This window comes from Astatotilapia calliptera, chromosome 20 (genome assembly GCF_964374335.1).
Source record: "Astatotilapia calliptera chromosome 20, fAstCal68.1, whole genome shotgun sequence".
Classification (NCBI taxonomy): domain Eukaryota; kingdom Metazoa; phylum Chordata; class Actinopteri; order Cichliformes; family Cichlidae; genus Astatotilapia; species Astatotilapia calliptera.
In genome coordinates this window covers 34,435,467-34,447,322 of record NC_137441.1, presented here as the reverse complement: position 1 = coordinate 34,447,322, position 11,856 = coordinate 34,435,467, and the positions used below count along the sequence as shown (strand labels likewise).

General features: G+C 38.9%; 1 long non-coding RNA gene across 1 annotated transcript; it reads right to left on the bottom strand.

The window, feature by feature from the left end:
* Positions 1 to 867: 867 nt before the first annotated feature.
* LOC145423163 (uncharacterized) lies at positions 868 to 4,906 on the bottom strand. The gene is made up of 3 exons (XR_013904272.1): positions 4,211 to 4,906; positions 4,007 to 4,124; positions 868 to 3,876 (listed from the first exon to the last, which is right to left on the bottom strand). It is a non-coding gene; the product is annotated as an uncharacterized LOC145423163 (long non-coding RNA).
* Between the last annotated feature and the right edge of the window lie 6,950 nt (positions 4,907 to 11,856).

Here is an 11,856-nt window from a genome sequence, read left to right as displayed (position 1 = left end):
TATATTCTCCAGCATCTCATACTTCTGATAATCAGTTGTCTCCTTGACGTTTATTCAGCTGTGTAAAAACTATAATTTTAATTTCAGCCAAACCGATTTACTCAGGAACAAATAAAATACAAAAAAAAAGCCAAACGATAACATTTTTGAGTTATCTAAGTGACTTATATATATTTAACCTGAGTAACGAAAGACAGCGGTGGGTTTGAAAACGATTTGCTGGGAGTCCAGTGTTCTCACCGGCTCTAGTGAGCCTTGCCCCCGGCTAGCTATCGACCTAGTGGGTAACAGACGTCTCCGAAAACGTGGAGCGCTTTTGAAAATATGTGGTGTCCTGATAAACTGAGCAGATATTTGAAGTTTACACAGCTACATTCTCACCTGAAAATATGTTAAACGTTTCTTTTGTGACCCAGAAAGAATAATAAGAGTAATATTAAAACTAACTAGCTGCCGCCATATGTTTGGAGCGTTTTTGAAAGAAAAGAAAACTAATTATGGTGTTAATGTGTTATTAATCTTGTGCAAGCAATTTATACATAAATGTCATTTTTTTTAAGACCAAACCAACACTAGCTTACTGGGAAAAAGACTTAAACCTGTTAGTTAAATCTTTGACCTTAGTTAAAAAGAAAAAGGCTGCTTTTTTTGTTTCCTTTGTGGAAGATTTTGATTTAGTGAGTTAATAATCTGTTAAATTATGTGACCCCATCTTTATATTTTCTTTTTCCTATGTAGGAAAGTTGCTACTATGTAAGGAATGGTTATTCTCTGAATGTGTAATATATGGTGCATTTTGTTTGTATGTTAATATTACTAATAAAATAAATAAATATAGACTCAAACATTTATTCCCCCCTGCCTGCCCCATATGTCTCAGTCTCAGTTGTGACACAGGTGCACGTTTATTTCTCCAAGAATAAAACACTTTTCCTGTGAATGCTATATCACCAATGCTAACAGAGCTTCTTCAAAAGAACAGCCTGATCAAATATTTGCTTTTCCAATCAGCATCTTTATCTCATTATGTCAGCTCTAAATATCCAATTTACAATGAAGGTTTACACTACGAAGGACTTTCAACTCATCATCCTGCACAAACATCATTTGTCATTCTTGGGGTCTGGGAGCCACATTGGGTTGGTTTGAAAACCAGAATGAAAAAAAAAGTGAACTGAGTCGACAGTGTCTCAGCATTTTTTGTATTAATCAATCTGATATTTAAATATGAAAAAAAAGTCAAGCTGTAACTTGGAACTGCAAACTGAAACCAAATCTTTGCTCAGAGGTGTTGTGGAGAGCAACATGCCAGTGCAGGAGGCCTTGTTGGATGCTCCGGTCAAGTGTGACACCTAGCGGCCAGGTCCAAGAAGTACATCCTAACGCTGGCAAATCTTAAAATATGAAACTCAAGTCTCTTCTAGTAAAAATAAAAAGTTAACTAGCTTTATCTCCTGATGTTTTTAGTTGTTAATCAGACAGACACGTGTCCAAGTGTAGGTGTATGACCTTTTGACTAAGCAAGACATTTAAGCATTAGGTTGTTAATAAAGAAAAAAAAAATCACCTTAAGACTAGAATTTGGAAATCGAGCCAAAGCAAAAGTAGAATCCAACTAATAAGGGAATTTTTAAAAAGCCATTTATATATTAGCCAATAATCATTCAATTGTATTTACATAGAACCAAATCACAAAAGCAGTCACCTCAAGCTTCTTTATATTATAAGAATAATACAGAGAAAATCCCAACAATCAGTTATCAGATGACGATTTAAAATCAAATCAAATCAAATCAAATCAAATCACTTTTTATTGTCACATCACATGTGCAGGCACACTGGCACAGCACATGCGAGTGAAATTCTTGTGTGCGAGCCCCACAAGCAACAGAGATGTGCAAACACAACAACACAAACGAGCAAAATACAAGAATGGCCAACCTGAAACTAATAAATATATGTACAATATATAATAGTGTATGCAAATCTTAAAATTTATGAGTACACATTTGGTGACAGTGAGAAGGAAGAACTCCGTTTTAACAGGAACAAACTTCCAGCAGAGCCTGGATCCGGGAGGGGCAGCTGCAGCCAGGTGGGGGTTAGGTCAAGGTCAGTGAGATTCAAACTCATCCAAGATTTTTAGCAGCTGCATCTATGGTGTCAATGTCAAAGTCCTACGATGCCTCGTTCACGAGTTACGGCATTGACCAGATTTTCAGAAAACCTGACCTCTGACCTGGCTGAGGTCAGTGAGATTCATACGTGTCAGCTATTTTTAGTAGATACTCCTGTGGCATCAATTTAAAGCTCGTACGCTGCTTCATTTTCGAGTTATCGCATTCACAAACTTAGCTATCCACACCACCCACACCACTGGTGGGGTGACGAAAATACCATCAGCCTTTTAACGGCTGTGGGGTAATAGCGTGTATGCACACACATAATCTAGCCAACAATTTAACACAGACACTATTTGAGTCCTCACCACTGTCTGCTCAGTTGTGATGCTACTCCGTACATATCAAACAACATACAGTGTCATTTATGTGACAGTCAAGTAGTCAGCTAGTATACAAAGGGTTTAATGAAAGCTAGCCCACCTTTAATATCTTTAAAAGTAAAAGAAAAAAAAACCATCCACATTAGTTGCCCAGAACACAGAACGTAGAACACATTTATCCAACAGATTCAGTGCATTTTCAACTTTGTCGGCACTATTTGTCTTTTTATTTGAGGTTTAGGGTGAAAATACTTGCCAGATGCCTCGGTTGAGTGAGGCTCTTGAAGGTCAGAGAGAGGATGTTCTGTACTTTGTTCACTCATCTGTCCAGAAGTCCTTCACTGGGTTATACACTGCAGATCTGAGGGAGTCCAGCTGCTGGCCTAAAACGTTTATGAAAAAGAACAGAAACATTTCAATCAGGACCGTTATGTTTCAAAGAAGATTGGCTTTTCCATCTGCAGTCATTCATAGGGGACAGTATGGCTCCGTTCTGGGACTTCCATGTTTTCAAGTGCAAACAGGCAACCCTGAGGCACGCAGCGAGCAGCAAGGAGACTCAGCACTGAACAGAGCTGTTTCACTGACAAAAGATAGGACACTGGTTAAGTCACGGCTTGAGATCTGACGACTGAATGTGAAGTAAGGTCTCATCTGAGCCATCAGCTGATGTGGGCTGGTACTGGGATCAGCTGGTCTGCCAGGACTGGCTAAGCTTGACTCTGTGGCCCACCTGAAATAACTGCTCCATCAAGTAAATGTCATCGTTCTAAAGGTAGCTTATATAGATCTTTGCACTAGTGATGGGCAGATGAAGCTTCGTGAAGCACTGAAGCTTTTCATCCAATTGGTTCACCCCAGCGCAAAGCTTCTTGAAGCTTCATTTGCTCTAGTAGGACACCTACTGGATGTAAAAATATTAGTTGGCATGAATTTGAAGAGTGTGGCCTTTTGCACACAGCCTGTAAATGTCAACAACAAAAGGAGTGTGTAAAACATGTATATTGTAGTGATGCAGTATACTGTGTATATTTATACTGGCAGTATGGAAAATGATTATTTGGAAATGCTTAAAATGGAAATGATCATTTACTGTGAGGTGAGGTGTGGTTGGGGTGTGGACAGTGGTTGTGCTTTTGTAACGTTGAGGTATGGACAGCTACACACTGAGGCTTTGAGCCTCAGTCCTGCCCACATTTTATTCTGTAAAAACTAAATTTTCACTGCTTTTATGGCCTTTTTAGTGGGCAGAACATAGCTGGGATTTAATGATTTAACAAATCTTTTGAATCCTTTGTCCTCCACAATGCTAAATGGCTGGGAGTCCTCAATCACCATGGTAACCAGGTCTTCATCTATTTGAGATTGTTCTCCTGAGGAAAGACAATAAAGACAAAGCACAAATATAAATATCACACACGTCACTTATTGCATTGTATAATATTGTTATATCATTTAGTAACATTACTGCATGCTATATTATCATGACATTTGATGGCTCACCTGGTCTTGCTCCACAATCGGTGTTCCCCTTATTCTCATGCAAAGCTCTGTAGTGCCTAAGCATGGATGAGGTGTTGTTGTTATATCCCAGCTCCCTGGCACATAGCAAACACTTCACCTTGTACAAAAGTACAGACAGCTTAACATAAGTTTTATTGCACCATCAGTATTATGAAAATACATCTTCTGTAGAAATTTACATACCTTGTTGAGAGGAATAAAATCACAATGTTCCCACACAGGGGAGGACATCCTCCTCTTCTTAGCTGGCTCCATTCTCTCCTGACTTTCTCTCCTCACTCTCATAAACCTCCAAACTGTCTACAAACTCTCGCTAACAACTCTCCATCAAACACCCACATTTTGAATGAAGTCTGAGGGCTTTATATCGCTGTCATAGCTCGCAGCAAAGTTCGAACTACTTCATGAACCAGTCACGCGGTACAGCCGGGAAGCGAGGCTTCGGACGTCATCATTTTCAGCTCCTCCCATAAATGAAGCAAGCCTCGAGACGCGCATCGCGGAAACGCTCCCTCAATTACTCGACACAAGCTTTGAAGCCAGCTTCCAGAAAAGCTTTCGATGTTTCACAAACAAGTTCTATTAGCTTGGTCCCTTATATATAAACACAACTTTACACCCCATACGTATTCAATTTGGAATAATAGGAACATAGTGTATAAAAATAAATCATTATTTTTTCTAGGTGGGTTGAGAAACGGATTGTTTTAGTGAATCAGCTGTTTAATCCTGATTGGCAGCTTATGTCCTATTCAGAATTCTTAAACACCTATAAATTTCCAGCCACACCCAAAGAATATGCCATATTATTTGATGCAATACCTACGGGTATTATAATGCTTTTTAAAGGTATTCAACCTTGCATATCATCTGTTTCTCTCCCCAACCCTTTGGATTCACACATAGGAAGAATCTGTCTAACAAACCACAGTAAAAGTAATAAGAATATTCGTGCTTTGTTCCAGACAGAATCTCTAACTATCCCACATGTGGTCTCTTATTGGAATTTCTTTGTCAGTGACATTAACTGGAAAAGAGTATGGTCAATTCCTAACAAGTATCTGGTAATGAATAAAGTGAAGGAAGTCTCATTTAAAATACTGCATAAATTTTATCCTGCTAATCATTACATGACAAAGTTCAAAAGGGACATAAATGTGAACTGTGGAGTTTGTGGAAGCCATCCTGAGACTGTGCAACACCTCTTCTGGATCTGTTCATACGCTAGAACATTTTGGAAAGACTTCAGTAGATTCATTGCTGGACATCTCTACAAAGACTTTACTGTGAAATGGGAAAATGTTGTATTTTGTTTCTTTCGAAGGCAAAAAAAAAGAAGATGTTTACTTTATAATAAACTTGTTAGTTATCTTAGCTAAATTTCATTTTCACAAATGCAAATACAGTAACAAAAAACCTCATTTTAAACATTACTGTAATGATGTTTTATGTTACATAAAATTGATTAGTGGATCACTTAACAAAAAGGCTATGAAAACTATTACTATTTGTAGTAATTACAAATTATTTGAATGTTTGTAATTCTTTGTATTAGACCCCCTGGCATATGTTAATTTTGTTCTGATTGTATACATGTTCTGTATACTGTTTCTTAATAAAGTTTAATATTTAAAAAAAAAAAAAAAAACGAGCTTTGAAGCCTCGATACAGAACGTCACATCAATACTTTGCACATCCCACAGGCAGCATCAAGGCTTCTTCTCAACACAGTACAGTTTCTGAGAATTATTCTATTGTGAGCCACACAGATGCACAATTATTAATGCAGCTACAGGCTCCCAGACCTGTAAACTGCACCATGATAACTTATCCAACTTGAGTGCACACTTGCACACAGTCAGAGAAGTGCATTTGTAACGTGCAAGTTTCTTAGATGACTTTAAAGAGAGCAGATTACCACCTGCACCAAAACAAGGCTGCCAGTGCTTTTTAATCTCGATATTCTCGCCATTAATTATTAAATAATTCTGTAAAATAGAAGTTCCTGACAGCTAGAAGAAAACATTCTGAAGACTGACAATGAAGTTACACTGGGTCAACTTCAAAGCTAGCCAGCTGTAGTACTGCTAGTGTACATAATTTGCTCTAGTATTATTAGTTTGCTAGCAATCAAGCTACATACTGTGGCTTGATTTGACACAGGTGCGCAGACTGCACCTGTCCATAAGAGCGTATTTAGGGGAGACCGGGGATAGTTGTAACATTTTTGACATTTCTGTCTGTAAATTGGAGCTCGTTTAAGGTAGTGGATTCAAAATGTAATGCAAAGTATTTACATGTCTCTGCTATTAAATAGTGCAGCTATTTTCTCTGCAGCACAATTACCCATTGCATGGTATGGCCTCAAACACAAAGAGTGAAATGTTACAATTAACCCCATAGTCTGGGTTAGTTGTAACATATCCTGGGGTGAAATGTAACACAATGAAATAAGGGTACTAACAAAACATTAACATGTGATCTTTGTTTATTCAACACATGAATGCACTTACATCCATTTATGTAGCTGTGTGTGTGTGTGACAGAATGCAGAAATCTAGCTTTTGAACATATTCCAACCCCCCAAAAAAGACAAATTATGGAATTTTCTGCAACTGAATATTTCATTAATTTTGGTTGGTCTTCCTTGAGTTTGGCCTCATTGGCTCAGTGGGCATTATAACCTACAACTCTTGCACCAATTTTGAACATAACAATGAAGCTGAAAAAAAGTAGTTGTTCACCAGCATCGCAATTCCATTACTTTTTATCATGGCTTACCTTGGTGTGGTTTGCAAAGTGCTTCAGAAAGATGAGGAAATCTGTTTCTTGCACCCATCCTGATTTATTTCCACTACCAGTACTTCCTACTGGTCCATCTCTGACACAGTGGTCTGCATAATGTATGTGTGGGGAACACAAACAGTGGAGGAATTGTGTTGCCAATGGCATTAACCGCATATACAAAAGTGACCAGTGAACCTCTCTCTGCTGATGTCGTTGCCCCAACTTGTTTAATATAAGTTAAAGTAATAGTGTGGTAAGTTGTAACATCTGCATTATTGTTACAACTAACCCAGACTGTTGCTGTTACAACTAACCCAGACTGTTGCTGTTACAACTGACCCAGACTCCTATAGCCATGAACTAGTTAACATTACAGCCAACGGCTAAAACATTAGCACTAAAGACCTACACAGAATATATCCCCATAGACATACAAATAACATAATTTAAATTTGATGAGTTTAACTGCAAAGCAGATAATGCTATTAAACATTGAAATAAAGTAGAAAAACTTACTTTTTGGCATATAAATTACTTATTTTCATGTTAAATTGTCTGTGTTTGACAAAATGTGCTGATTTTTCACATGTGATAGCAGAACTGAATTGGGCATGCACAGGATGAGTCACATCATTTGAAACTTAGCCCTGATTGGAGAAATTGGAAGTGTTACAACTGACCCACGTTACAACTATCCCCGGTCTCTCCTACTTGTAAATAAATCTAGTAAATAATCCTGGTTAGATAAAATGTTAACTGGAGCTGAAGTTTGTTTTGCTGCTCTCAGCAATTTGAGTCCAATATCTGCAGTTTTATGTTAATCTCCCATAACAGAGCGCATGTTAGCTCACCTCCGTGTGTGCTGTGGGAAATAGACGCTAATGTGTGAGAGGTTTTTGTGTGCCTCAGACTTGCTGTTATCTAGTGGCTGCGATTGGGTTAATTGAGGCCTATTTAATTGCAGTCATGGTCGCGAACTAGTCCTGTGTGATACCAAGTAAATACAGAGCCAATATTGCCGAAATCAATACCGATACCTGTGACCTATAAAAGCAGCTCATGTAGGAGAGCAGTGAGTGAGTTGGCTTTTTTTTTGAAGACCTGAAATGTAATTGTTCCTGTCTCTAAAGCTCTTCAGGACAACTTCTGTTGTTTAAATAGGCTACAAATCAAACAGACACGGCAGTCAACAGGGAAAGGTTCAGACATCTTTTTTCACAGTGCATGTTCGAGGTGTATTTTTTCATTTCCAAGCAAATTATTTAACACAATTTTTCAAGCGACATGCAGAACTAATAGAAACAAAGTATCGATCCCATCTTGGTCGTACCAATACCTCCGCTGGTATCGATACTGTGGATGTTTGGATCCATACTCTCACCTCTGCTGCAAACACTGCTGTTACATTTTCTGTCTTTCTCTGGTCACGAGGGGAGCAGAAATAGCAACAAATATGACATCACAGTTCTATAAAGATACTTTAAATAAAAAGTAGAATGGTTTTAATGTTGCTCATAAAAATACCTCATTTTATAAATAACCCCTTCATAAATCATCTTCACTAAAGTCTATTTACTAATGTAAGTAAAGATATTAGACATAAAAACATCGGAAAGTCTTGATTTTCTCTTGTTAACTGACAGGAGCAGCACATGGCACCGTGGGCTGCTGCTGTAGCCCTTCTGCATGTAAGGAGTGGGTATTTGAGTAACAGCTGACTTCCAGTGTGCTGATTCTCCATTGACTTTTTGCCTCAACATGGCATTTTCACCCAGAGAACTAACGCTCACTGGATATTTTCTGTTTTTCAGACCATCCTCTGTAAACCTCAGAGATAGTTGTGGAAAATATGAGTAGAGCAGCAACTTCTAACATATTCGGACTTGTAAAAGAAGGTCCAGTTGGTTGCCATAAGTTAGGAAAAGATGTCGTGGAGTTTACATGTTTATGTTGGTTTGTTGTTGTCAGCTTGACCCTTGTCCAAATATGGTCATATCTGGTATATTTATTTTAAATAATCTTGTACCTACAAACAATGATTAGCTTTCTACTCTTCAAAGACAGCACAAAAAATCCAACCGGATGATTGCAGAACTGCAACTAAACAGCAAGCTGACTAGAATTCCAAATTTTCAGAAGCGAGCGACACGATTTAGGAATCACGTGGTCGTTGTCAGACACCAGAACAATTTCTTCGCACCTGCTTCTGTCTGTGTTAGTCAGAGTGCGCTCTGACTTTTGACCTTTCTGGAGAATACACACAATTCTTGTTGAGATGAGCCATGATCCACACCACCATAATGACTAACAGGCTCATCAGCTGTAGGAGGTGGCCTGTATGTCACACTAGGACACCTGCTGTCTTTATAAAGTGACAGAGGTAATCAGTACTTGTAGTTTAGTGTATCTTCAAGGTGTGAAGGGGCTTTTTCCGTGGCTTCTTCATCACTACACTTGCAGCAGCCAGGAAAGCACAGCTCTTCACTGGAGAGGTGTTAGGTTTCTCTGAGGTGAGCTGATTCATTCAGACCTAAACTTGAAAAATAAAAATAAATTTAAAAAAAATAAAAATCTGTTCAAATGATTTAGGATAAACAACCTGTTTGTATCTTTGCTTTTGTTTTTGTTTTTTTTTAACTAGGTGACCTGAGGATGAATCTGCCTGTGCTGTGTTTGCTGCTCCTTTGTATTTTTTCAGATACTCAGCAGGTGGTTTTGGACAAATCCGGGCCATCAAGGTATTATGTAGTGTCCAGTTTCATGTTTGGATTATTAGCTCCAGTTCTGAAATACGTTTGTCAGTTAAACATTCTTCGTTCTCTTCAACACTTCTTCTCCTAGATGGCTCTCGTATCGGATGGAAAAGGGACATCATATGGTCCGAAAGCTCAAAAGGCATTCAGATGGAACATTCACCAGTGATTTCACACACTATCTTGATAAGATTAAGGCTAAAGACTTTGTGGAGTGGCTGACCGACCCCAAACAAGAAGGGTGAGCTGGGAAGTAACATTTGTTTGGACGCTGTTTGGATTTCATGAGGGTTTCGTAGAAGTCACTCGCTTGAATTCGTCTATGTTAGTCAGTTTTTATCCACAGTTGAATGTTAATTGCAATTATTTGCTTTTACATATATGTTTCACAGATGTTGTGAAGCTCTGCTCGACATTGCGGCAGAAGTATGAAACCACCGGGATAAAACATGTTCCCATCACTGCGTTACATCATTTTTAAAAAATGACAATGAGTCTGCATTAAACAACACAATGCCGGTATCCTAAGATAAAGTGGACATTTAACATTTTATCTCGGCTTCATTATTTTTTATTATTTCCATAAGGAAATGGGGAGAAAAGGATGTGTGGTTTGTTTTGTTCTGCTTTCTTAAACAAATCTCTGCAGTATGAATAAACCGAGATGCCAAATGAAAAGGAAAAAAACTTGAATTTGGGATCTTTTCCAAAGCACTATGAATTCACTTGTATGCATTTCATGTTGTGTAACACATTTTAGGATTAAATCTTATAAAGGGATGTTTTGTACTGACACTGTAGACCGATCACAGGTACTATAAATGGAATAAATAAGTATTGAATAAATGGAATGAAAAAGGAATGAAGGAAAGGACCACATAGTGTTCCCAAAGTGAGACCTGCAAGCAGATGCTAGTTTAAGGAGCTCTATGAGGACGACAAGGAAAGAATCCACCACTATACTCTTTATTTATCCACCGTTGATATCATGGAGTGATCAGCACAGACTGAAGGAACATTTTCTTATTTTTATTTTCGCAGTTATATCAGACCAAACCTTTCCAGTGATTAGAAAAATCTATCTGTTGTCAAAAAATGATTGAATCTATTTGTTAAACTTGTTTAACAATTAAAGAAAACAAACCAGCACTAAAATAACAATTAGCAAGTTGAAGCACGATGCTCTGAACAGACACAGTCTTATACCGTCTCCCTAAATTGGAAATCAGTCATGAGAACTTTGACAGCCTTTTATCTGCTCGTATCTATTTATACACGACAGAGACCACGGGTGGGTGCTGTTGTTCGGCAAATCGAAGGAATCACGCAGTTCATGCACAGGACAGGTTGATTTGGGAATTAAATAAATCAATATAAAAAATAAAGGCATATGTTTTGTTTTTTCAATACACATTTGCACTGTTGCACAACAAGGTTATGAAATCACTTGCCTATATAGTCAATATTTCGTTGACAAGGAGGTGCTGGCAGATTTCATACCGGTGGAGAGAAACAGTAGGCCAAAGCTACTGGAGGATGGTGGTGCAGGTTTTCATCCATACGAGCCTCTGTAATGTTGGGAATAAATCGAGGGAGGGGCTTTTCACGTTTTATGAGACTCACTTCTTCTCTGGTTTCCGTTCTCCCTCCTCAGGGGAGAACAGGGGGGGAGGAGGGGAGAAGGAGGGAGCATCATCCTCTGATCTTAGTCAAGGGTTGATCAGATAGTATGAACACACCCCCTTTTAACTCCTGGCTATTCGCATTTTTACGTTGAACATCAGGGAAGTGAAGGATGAGGCAGAAGGGACTAAAAGCTCAAAAAGCGGACAACACCAGTTTCAGTGCAGCTGTAACATGATTACACAAACAATAACACTCGTGACTGTGTCGGTTATAAAAAGCCAAACTTGTCTATGAAGCCCAGCCGTGGCACGTTTAAATTTAGCTACTCAGGTTTTCCCACGGAGAAACCACATGCTATGTGGCAACCTAGCCTATTTCAGAAGGTGGGGGGGCAATGAGAAGGAGGGAGAGAGAGTGGGGTGGGTGTGGACCTATACGAAGCTCCACTAAACACTTTTTTTTTAACAGTGGGCTTAGTCGGTTGCGCTTCTTCCGTGCAGCCCCACCCAGAAAGCTTCACATCCCGTGCAGAGGATGCTCGTCCGCCTGGTTCCACCTCCGGCACCAAGGACAGCTCCTCCGCAGAGCAAGCAGCAACGCCCGCTGCCGTCAGGGGGAATTGCTGCTCTCAGATGTGCTTAGTGAGTCTAATTTAAGATGAAA